The sequence below is a fragment of the Dromiciops gliroides genome, chromosome 2 (assembly GCF_019393635.1).
Source record: "Dromiciops gliroides isolate mDroGli1 chromosome 2, mDroGli1.pri, whole genome shotgun sequence".
NCBI lineage: Eukaryota > Metazoa > Chordata > Mammalia > Microbiotheria > Microbiotheriidae > Dromiciops > Dromiciops gliroides.
Genome location: NC_057862.1, coordinates 493,763,230 through 493,774,513, shown reverse-complemented (window position 1 = coordinate 493,774,513; position 11,284 = coordinate 493,763,230). Strand labels below are relative to the sequence as shown.

The window sequence follows — 11,284 nt, the reverse complement described above, 5'->3', positions numbered from 1 at the left end:
CAGTCTTCATTGGCTGGAATTCCCCTGGTTACAAAAATATTTCTGTAAATAAACCTGTCTGTATAAGGTCAAAGACATTAAATATGTGTTTTGTTGGAATTATTTGTCACCTTATTATTTAAGGGATATAAATATATAACAATTAAAGCTCAGGCCACCTTCACAACAGAAAAACAGTGTAATATAATGGAAATACCAGTGTGCTAAAAGTCTGGGGACATGAGGCCTAGTTCCAGATCTATTATAAATTCATGATTTTGTCTTAGGTAAGTTATTTGACCTCATTGAATTTCAACTTTCTCTTCTGTAAAATGTGTTAGATGATCTTTTATAGTCCCTTCCAATCGAAGCATCCTGTGAATTCATATGCTGGAGAGTCTGAGGCAGTTAATAACAGTCTCAATCAAAGAATTGGCCAGCATTTATTAAGTACCTATTAAGTTCTAGGCATTGTGCTGGGTTATGGGAGATACACAATGAATATAACTATTAGGGGAGATGGAGTCTGTATATGAAAACCCCAAAAAACATTTTAACATATGTATTTTCATTTAATAGAAGAAAGCACTGAAGCTCAGAGAAGTTAAGAAACTTACCCAAGATCATATAAGTGAATTTCAAGTCCATCTGTAATTAGAACCTGGGTCTCCTAATTTCCAGTCCCAGGATTCTTTCTATTATACTACAGTGTCTTTCTGTTGTGAATATCCCATCCTCCCTACAACCAATGTGGTGATGCTGGTCCCTTCTTTTAAATAATTTATCTTCTCATACTAGACTTACATATAGAATGAATGAAGAGGAATACAACAGCATGTAACCATGGTCTAGGATGTGTAATATTCAATTTGCTTCATAATTTAATATGGACTTAATGTGTTTAGATTGCTATAATGGGCACAGATTGTCTTTCATGACTAGAATTCACTCTTTCTTCACTTCCTTTTCATAGTATCATAAATTTCAAGCTGGAAAGGACACTAGAGATCATCTGGTCTGACCCCTTCATGTTACCAATGAGGAGACTAGGGCCTAAATAGGTAAAGTGAATTGCCCAGATACTAAATGTCAAAGTCAGCATTGGGGCCCACATCCTTTAATTCCAAGGTCAAAATTCTTTAAACTGAACCATACTACCTCTAGAAGATCATGAGATTTGGACAGACTCTTAGAGTTTATTTTGCCCATTTCCCTCATTTTGCAAAAAGGGAAACTGAGACTCACAGAAGGAAAGTGATTATTCATGTAGTATATTAAAGAATTAAGATTTGAACCCAGACCTTCTACCTCCAAATCCAACATTGTTTTTTCCAAATCCATGAGGTTTTTCTTGACTCTCCCTTAACACCTCACATTGTAAGTATTCTCTCACCCTTTAAATTAATTTGTATTTACTTTATGCATATTTTCAATTCACTTATTTATGTACAAGGCACATCTTCCCAGTAGAAAACAATTTTCTTTCTTGACAGTAGGCACTGTTTTGTCTTTCTTCCTGCATGCTAAATACTGAGCACAGTGTCTTAGATGTATTAAGTACCTAATGTTTGTTTAAAATGTTAATAAATTATTGTTGGGGAGAAAATAGGCATAAAAAGACATGGGGGAGCAGCTAGGTAGTCCAGTGGATAAAGCACTGGCCCTGGATTCAAGAGGACCTGAGTTCAAATCCGGTGTCAGCCATTTGACACTTACTAGCTATGTAACCCTGGGCAAGTCACTTAATCCTCATTGCCCTGCAAAAAATAAAAAATAAAATAAAATAAAAACAAGACATGAGGCAGCTAGGTGATAAGGTAGATAAAGCACTGCCCTTGGATTCAGGAGTACCTGAATTCAAATCTGGCTTCAGACACTTGACACTTACTAGCTGTGTGACCCTGAGAAAGTCACTTAGCCCTCATTGCCCTGCAAAAAAAAATAAATACATTTAAAAATAATAAAAAGGACATAGGGTCTGTCCTTAAGGAGCATATAACCTATATATTTATTATGAAAAGTGAAAATGAAAGCCTTCACTTAAATTATGCTATTAAGTCTCATGATAGTCTTGAGATGATGCTGAGGTCTCCAGGCTCCCATTAAGGATCAGAAGTCCTAGCATGTCCTATCATATTAGAAAGACTCATGGACAATTCTAAATATGGAGAGTTCATCTGTTATTCAAGGACTTCTCTAGTTAAAATTGAAAAGACTCATCAAACACCAGGTTGTCCATAGGGTAATAGATCTATTGGCTATAACAAGTCTCAAAGATCATCTGCAAATTACAAAGGGGTGGTGATCTGCATGAGTTAAGGGAGCATTCACACTGATTTATTTTATATGGATGATTAAAGTAAGTGCAAAATATAACATGAAGAGTATATGTGTGTAGAAGTATATATATAGATATAGATATATATATAGATATATAGAAAAATAGATATTCATATATATACATACATATGCTAGGCCTGGAGTGGAATAATTTATTTCTTTTTTGATTGGGAAAATGAGAGAAAGTTTCATGAAGGAGGTAGGATTTGATATCATGAAATAAAGGTAGAATTTTAACACGTTGCCATAGGATGGGAGAAGAAAATGACTCGGAGGTTAAGACAAGAAGAGCCAAGGCAAATAACTTAGAACATACCAGTTTTGTATACAAAAGAGCAAACTATACAATTCTGTTGGTGCATAGAACACATGGTAAGCACTAGGATAAGTTGAGCCTAGGATAATAGGAAGATAACCTTTTGCGGAGGCCTTTCAGTATGAAGATTAAGAAGCTGACATTTAACTGGTAGGTAATAGGGAGGCACTGAATAGTTCTGAGCCCAATTTGAGTTCTGTTCCCACTGAAAATCATTTTGACATTAATGTGAAAGATGGATTTGAGGGCGTAGATTATGATTGAAAGACTACTTAGGGAGTCATTTCAATAGCCCACAAAGGTGGTAGTACGGAAAGAGAGGAAAGGATTGATACTACAGATATGGAGATAGATTCAAGAGGACTTAGCAACTGATTGAATATGGACATTAAGTGATAGAGAAAAATTTTTAAAAGGCTTTGTTCATGGATTCCATTTGTGACACCATCAATGGTAATACCATTGATAGAAACAGGAAATCAAGAAATAGAGGTGTATTTTTGCAAAAAAAAAAAAAAATGCTGAGTATAGACTGGAGATGTTGAATTAGAATTCCCATCAGGACATCAAGAAAGTGGTGTCCTATCAACAGCTGAAGATGTAATCCTGAATATCAGGAATGGTGTTAGGAATATTAATATGAACCAAAGAGTTGAGAGGATAGAAAATAAACAATAGGGGCAGCTAGATGGCGCAGTGGATAGAGCACTGGCCCTGGATTCAGGAGTACCTGAGTTCAAATCCAGCCTCAGACATTTAACACTTACTAGCTGTGTGACCCTGGGCAAGTCACTTAACCCCAACTGCCTTACTAAAAAAAAAAAAAAAAGAAAATAAAAGAAAATAAACAATAGTGTAAAGTATGACTGATAAGAATTTAATGGAGGGAAAGATCATAGTGAAGACAAAATAAAAAAGTGTTGGATAACTTCTTTAAAAAATTGGTATTTTTCTCAATATTTCCCCCTTTACTGGACACACAGTATATGTTTCATTGAGACATATCTGCCTCATTTATAGAATGTCAGTGTTAACTCCTAACTCCTTATCTCCAGAATCAATCCTTTCCTATCTTTCAGTACTCCCACCCATGCAGGCATAGTGGATAAAATATTGTACTGGAAGTTAGGGAGACCTGGCTTCCAATCCTACCTCTGACACTTACTAATTTACATATTAACTGCATAACCCTAAAAAACTCATTTCACCTCTGAGTCTCAAACTACTCTTTCATTCTTATTTACTAAGTCATAGAAAGGTTGCTACCTGAGTTGGTAGATAGGGTTCCCACTCCAGGATTTCCCTAACTATGAAGGCATTGAAGATCCTCCTCATATATTTGTATATTCTTTCCAAAGAGTCAGGGTTTGTAATGCTACACTCAACTCTTCATTATAAAAATACTTAGTATGCCTGTTGTGCTTATCCTATTCTCCCCCCTACCTCTTCCTCTCATTGGTCACCTGACGAGTCATTTCAGAGCTCATTTCCTCACTTACCTTGAGGAGATAAAAGTTAATCCACTCAATTTTGCTTTTTTTTTAAGTCAGTTCCATTAACAAATTTGGTCAGGGAAGAAATTTCGAGTATTGATTAAAGTGAGTTCTCCAAATGAGCTGTGGATTTCATTAAAGGATGCCATTTTCAGTTTCACTTAGCAGAAGGAAAGCAAGAAGCTGGCTGAATCTCATTCCACAGAGTGGATAAGACTTTTTGTTCAGTCGATGTTCTTTATAGCCACTTTTTCAACCTCTGTTCATCTTGTTCTATCTTTGTAGTCCCTCCACTTGTTTTATTTCAGTAGATAAGCACTTAGCTGGTATTTATATAGTACTTTAATACTTGCAAAGTGTTTCAAATAGGTTATTTCATTTGATCTCTTATAACAACCCCTCAAGACAAATGTTATTATTATCCTCATTTTACAAGTGAGAAAACAGAGGCTGGAAAAGGTAAAGTGACTTGCCCAAGATCATAAAAGTAGCAAAGTGTCTGAGTCAGGACCAAAACTCAGGTCTTGCTGACTGCAAATCCATTGCTGTCTTGATGATGCCAGAAGGTTTAATAGCCAGACACCTCAGCAAAGGGCTAACTTGTCTGAGCTGGACTGCTACTCTTAATATTTTACTTGGAGGTTTACAAAGCATTTTTTTCAACATAATCTTATGAAGTAGGAATCGCAAATATGATTATACTCATTTTACATATGAGGAAACTGATTCTAAGAGGGTGCAAGTGAAATGCCAAGGGTAATACAAATAAATGGTAGATAAATTGGCCTCTCAATTTCAAATCTAGCATCCTTTCTATTGTATAAGATTACCTCTCCCCAAATCTAAAATTAGCATAATCTGCAATTAGCATTTTCAACCAAGGCTTTGCCCCAAGTGCCCACATAAGAGGGAATCACTTCCCTTTCCAGGGGGCATACTACCTCCCTACAGCAACTGCCAATCCTGTGCCTTGCTTTGACATCCTCTGCTGGAGTACTTCAGGACTATTATCCCAGGGTACTATCATTGTGGCTTCCCTCCATCCCAGGCACTATGGGACAGTACTATCTGGGAGACAGGTTGATCCCACTTCTAGTATAACAGCAGAAATGGTCAGAAAGGTCTCTGTGAGGCCAACCCTTTCTTCCAATCCCCCCAAAACTGAATATGCCCCCAAGAGACCTAGTTACAAATCTTAATTTCCCAATTTTAAAAGATCGTGATAGGCACAATAAGTAGTACAAATTCCTATGAATGGAATGTGCTGGTATGACTCCCTTGTGACCTTCTCCAACCCATCCTTTATACCCTCAAGACACATTTTTTTTTTTGCCCATAGATGTAGCTATTTCATGCCTTTTCTTCAAAATCTCATATGAATCCTCATTGCCTAACAAGTAAAGCTCATACTCCTTTACTTGACATTCAATCTGTCTCTACAACTTTCCTCCCTATATCTTCTGGCTGCTTTGCAAGAAATTGGAATTTAGATGCCACATATCTTCTATATTATTTGTCCCTTCCCCTCCACTGTGTTCTCTGAAATGCCTGCTCCATAAGTAACAGCCTTGTTTCATCTTAACCTCTTTCCTTTCCCACTCTTTCCATCTTCAGGCTCTCATTGAGACATGGCCCCATCCTGATGATATAGTTTCCGTGGCCACTCTTTCTGGCATTTTCATGCATGATATTCCAACCCAGCCCAACTCTCTGATAGTGTTGTGGATATCAAAATACTCCACGAACTTCCTTGCCACTTCCAGATTCTGCCACCAGACCATCACTCAATAACCTCTGTTCCTTTGAGTTTCATTTAGACCAATTAATATTCTAGTAACTATTAACTTCTGACCCCCCAGAATACTTCTTCCTTTCCTAATGAGTTCAGTGACTGTTTCACAATAAAACCTAAAATCTAACCATGTTACCAATGTAGTCAAAACATTCTCATGACTTTCAAATACTTCCAGCATCAAATATAAAGCCTTCTGTTTTGGTTCTTCAAAAATGTTTCCTTTTGCCCTTTTCCAGTCTTCTTACACTTTATTCCTTTCTATATACTTTACAATCCAGAGACACTGACCCACTCACTGTTCCTTGCACAAAACACTTCATCACTTTACTCCATACATTTCAAATGACTTTCTTCTATAGCTGGAATTATTTCCCTTTTCATCTCCACATTCTGGCTTCTCTCACTTCCTACAAGACTTAGCTCAATTGCCACTTTCTATAAGATGCCTTTCTTAGTCTCATTACCGAAACCCCTTATCCACACACATAGAGCTAGTGGCTTCCCTCTGAGATTACCTCCGACTTACAAAGCATCTATCTTGCATGTACATTGTTTGCATATTGTTTCTCTCATTAGAATATGAGGTTCTTGAAGAAAGGAACACTTTATTTTCCCTTTCTTTGTATCCCCAGTCCTTAAAGCAGTGCCTGTCACCTAATAAATGCTTAATAAATAATTATTGACTCACTAACTTGTTGATTACTATATACTATCTCTTCTACTTTGCTCTCTCTCAAGGCCAGCTAACAATTAAATGTGCCACCCACCTCTAGAAGTCTTGAAATCAACCACTCAGTGTACTCAGGAAACATCCATAGGACTAGTGTAGTATGATGCTATGGGTTCCAAAGAATCCATCACTGGAGGTCTTCAAGTGTAATCTAAATTACCATTTGTCAAGGATATTGTTGAGATGAATTATATTTTGGAGAAAGGCTATACAAAATAATATCAGAGATTCCCTCATACATTCTTATTTCCTATTACTGAAAAAATATTACATTTTCAAATTGAATTGAATTTCTGAGTAAGAGAGTCAACTTTTCCATATGTGACAAAAATAATAAAGCAAGAGTTTTTATTGGTGGTAGCAAAGGACTATAAGCAGTGTGTATTCCTGTCAGTTAGGGAATGACTAAATTAATTGTGGTATATGAATAAAATAGAATACTACCAAGTGGTAAAAAATGAGGAGATACAAGGAATTCAGAGAAACATGAGAAGAATCAAATAAATATAAACAAAGCACAACCAGAAATTTTCTATACAGCATTAATAACGGTATAAGTGGAAAGGGTGCTAAAATAAAACTGCATCATGTACAATTACAAAAATAATCTTGGCCCTGGAAAGAGATACAGCAGATGAATTGGTTGGTTTTACTTGCTTTTTTTTCTTTCTTAAAAAGGAAGGCTCACGGGGAACCACCTAGTGTTGCCGCAGTCTCCGGCCAGAGCAGCCCCATAAGGGCTTCGACCCGGAAGTCTTTTAGTTCAGGAGCAGAAATGGAAGCGAATTATGAGAGCGCCTCTTGTGATATCTTTTGCCCGGTGAGCCGGGCTCGGCGGGAGGGCGTGAGGGGCTAGAGCCGGGGCAGGAGGAGAAGAAGGAGAAGGAGGAGGAGGAGGGAGCCGGGGATTGATCAGTGCTGATGGGTCTAGACCGGACGAATGGCCCCATGGCCGTCCGAGCCTCCTTTGAGAACAACTGCGAGATCGGCTGCTTCACCAAGCTCACCAACACCTACTGCTTGGTGGCCATCGGCGGCTTGGAGAACTTCTACAGTGTGTTTGAGGGCGAGCTTTCAGAGACCATTCCAGTGGTACAGGCTTCCATCGCCGGCTGCAGGATCATTGGGCGCATGTGTGTGGGAAACCGACATGGCCTTCTGGTGCCCAACAATACTACAGACCAGGGGCTGCAGCACATCCGGAACAGTCTCCCAGACTCAGTACAGATCCGTCGGGTGGAGGAGCGACTGTCCGCACTGGGCAATGTTACCACCTGTAATGACTATGTAGCTCTTGTTCACACCGACCTGGACAGGGAGACAGAAGAAATTCTAGCTAATGTACTCAAGGTTGAAGTCTTCAGACAGACAGTGGCTGACCAGGTGCTGGTAGGAAGCTACTGTGTTTTCAGCAATCAGGGAGGACTAGTGCACCCAAAGACTTCCATTGAGGATCAAGATGAATTGCTCTTCTCCAGGTTCCACTGGTGGCTGGTACTGTGAACCGGGGAAGTGAGGTGATTGCAGCTGGGATGGTGGTCAACGACTGGTGCGCCTTCTGTGGGCTGGACACAACTAGCACAGAGCTGTCAGTGGTAGAGAGCTTAATAAATCCCAACCCAACACCTTTGCCACCAGCATGAGGGATTCCCTCATAGACAGTTTAACCTGAGTGATTGATTACCTATCTTGCCTGCTGCTTGGTCACTTGAATAAGCTCCAATATGGATGGTGTGAGGCCCTGCAGAGAGAGTCTTAGCATCTGTGATTTGGGGCCTGGACCATGGCTGTTGGGAGTACATCAAAGCTTCCAAGACTGATCTCCTATAACTTCATTTTTGCTGTTTGGGGGGGGGTAAAGGATTAAGGGTAAAGGCCCTTAAATGAGTTCACCTTGGCTCTTTGACCTCCACTGTCCCTCCATCATTAAAAGGCACATGGGCCCCTTGTCTATAAAGAAAAAAAAAAAAGGGGAAGGCTCACAGGGATGGGGAGTATAGTCATAAATGACTGTAATACAAAAACAGAAGGCATTGGCTTAAATAATTTAATTTTTTTTGTGTGTGTGCGACAGTGAGGGTTAAGTGACTTGCCCAGGGTCACACAGCTAGTAAGTGTCAAGTGTCTGAGGCCAGATTTGAACTCAGGTCCTCCTGATTCCAGGGCCAGTGCTTTATCCACTGCACCACCTAGCTGCCCCCCCCATTGGCTTAAATAAATACATTTAGCTAAAGTGAATTGAATTATAATTTAATTTAATTATTCCCTTTTTACTTGTGGACTTTAGTACTTAATGGTGAGGTTGAAAAGTGAGTTCCGTAGAAGACCTTGTGAAATATAACTATAATTTAATAACTAAAGGGCTGTGATCATAAAAGTTAGGACAAGCAGAGATTTAAGGGATCATCTTATTTTCCAGAAAACCAAACCAAACCCCATAGATTTGACACTAAAACTCGTGATGAGTCTTAAAGTGAGTAGCAGAGCAAGGATCTGAACTCAAAACATATGACTCTAAATCTATGGTTCATTCTATCATGCCATACTTTTTGAACAATTAGTCTATGTGCATTTACCTCCATTTGATCATTTCTCTCATTATTTTTTTCTAATGTGCTGTGACCCCATTTAGGATTTTCTTGGCAAAGATATTGGAGTGATTTGCCATTTCCTTCTCCAAATCATTTTATAGATATGGAAAGTGAGACAAATGGGATGAAGTGACTTGCTCAGGGTCACAAAGCTAGTAAGTGTCTGAGGCCAGATTTTAACTCACGCATTCCTGACTCCAGGCCTGGTATTCTATCCACTGAGCTACTTAGAACCTATTATGTACTAGGCACTGTGCTAAGCATCAAGGATGCAAAGGAAGAAGTGAAATCCCTGCCCTCAAGAAGCTTACATTCTAAAGAGGAAGATAGTATATAGATATATAAGTATATGCACGACATATATGAGATAGACTGGACAAGGAAACCCTAATTGCAATAGGATAAGGAAAAGGTGGTGCTTGACTGATTCTTAAAGGAAACTAGGGATTCCAGAAAGTAGACTAGTTCATATGCTTCCTCTCACACTAAAAAGAATTATGTTTTGTCAGAAGAAGGCAGAAAAACTCTCTAGGTTTCCTTTATCTTTTCACTAAGGAATTTCTTTCTTTGAATGTATAGCCTATTTTTATCACCAGAAAGACTTAGCCGTCTTATTTTCCACTTTACTACAAAACATTCTCATGACTTCTCACTTCTTCCATGGGAGATAAAACAACAACTTCTTCCATCCTATACACATGTGTGTGCACATATATGTGTGTATGTATATACATATATTCATGTAGGTATATGTGCATTGTACACATATGTACACGCACATATATGTAGCTTTACTTCTTAGTAGCTCCATTTCATTTCTAATGCATTGAACCATCAGCAGGAGACTGGGTATCAGAAATTTGCCAGTTTAGCCTTATATTGATGTGCCACTAGCCAGAAGCCCAAAGTTTCCTTTAGTGCAGTTTCTTTAGGAAACCCCAGTGTAAGCATTTTTTTTTTCCAGAGTGCTGGGAGAGCCGTGTGCCAGCACCGATGGGAGGGAGTCTTCACCAGCTGCCAAACATGACATTTCTGGACAGGCTGCGGCCCACTCAGCAGGTGACAGCTGGAGAGCAGGCTTTCATCTTCCTGTTTCTCAATAGCTGCCTACCTGCATGGGGCGAGAAGCCCAGGGGGCTGCCATGAATGCAGCCTGTCTCCCTCACCCAGCTGGGCTTCCATAGCCACAGGCCAAGGAGCCCAGCATCCCTGCTTCCAGTGTCAACATCTGTTCAGAGCAGCTTTGGTCCATTCCTCTCTTTAATGTGCTGACAGTTCAAGCCAGCCATTCAGAACTGTCTGTAATCCACAGCACTGTTTACAAGATTCCCCTAATTTCCCCTCCCCCCGCCACTAACATCCTCTCACACACCCCCACAAATGCCTTGTGACTGGGCGGGACCATGGGAAGAATTTTTAGAAAGCACCATAGGAATCATGGGATTTAGAGCTGAGGGGAACTCTGGAAATCCCAGACCTTCATTTTACAGGTAAGGAAACTGAGGTGTAGATAAGGCAAATAATTTGCCTAAAGGCACAAAGTCAGTCCCAAAGGCAACTGATACAGTGGAATGGGTCCTCCTCCTACCTCCTTAACATTTCATTCTCATTTTACTTTTCTGGATCTTCATTCATATCATACTGATTGTTGGTATATGTCAAGGCCTTATTCTGGGTCCCTTTCTCTTTTCTCTCTATACCCTCTCACTTGATCTCATCAGATCCCATGGGTTCAGTTATTGTCTCTATGAAGATGGATTCCCAGATCTAGATATCCAATTCTCCTTTCACCTTAGCTCTGGTCCTATACCAACTACCTCCTAGATGTTTTGAACTAGATGAACTTTGGGCCTCTCAAACTCAACATGTCAAAATGGAACTCATAATCTTTTCCCCCAAAACCCAACTCTCACAAACATTCTGTCACTATCAAAGGCTTCACAATCCTGGTTTCCCAGATTTATATCCTTGGGGACTCTTGGCTACATCATCCCCTTTTCCCCATCCATACAAATGCTACCCTAGTTAAGGCTATATTCA

The 11,284-nt window shown here is 39.4% G+C and overlaps 1 pseudogene; it reads left to right on the top strand.

Moving 5' to 3' along the window:
• The first annotated feature begins 7,601 nt into the window (after window positions 1–7,601).
• LOC122743443 lies at window positions 7,602–8,325 on the top strand (annotated as a pseudogene).
• Window positions 8,326–11,284: the final 2,959 nt, after the last annotated feature.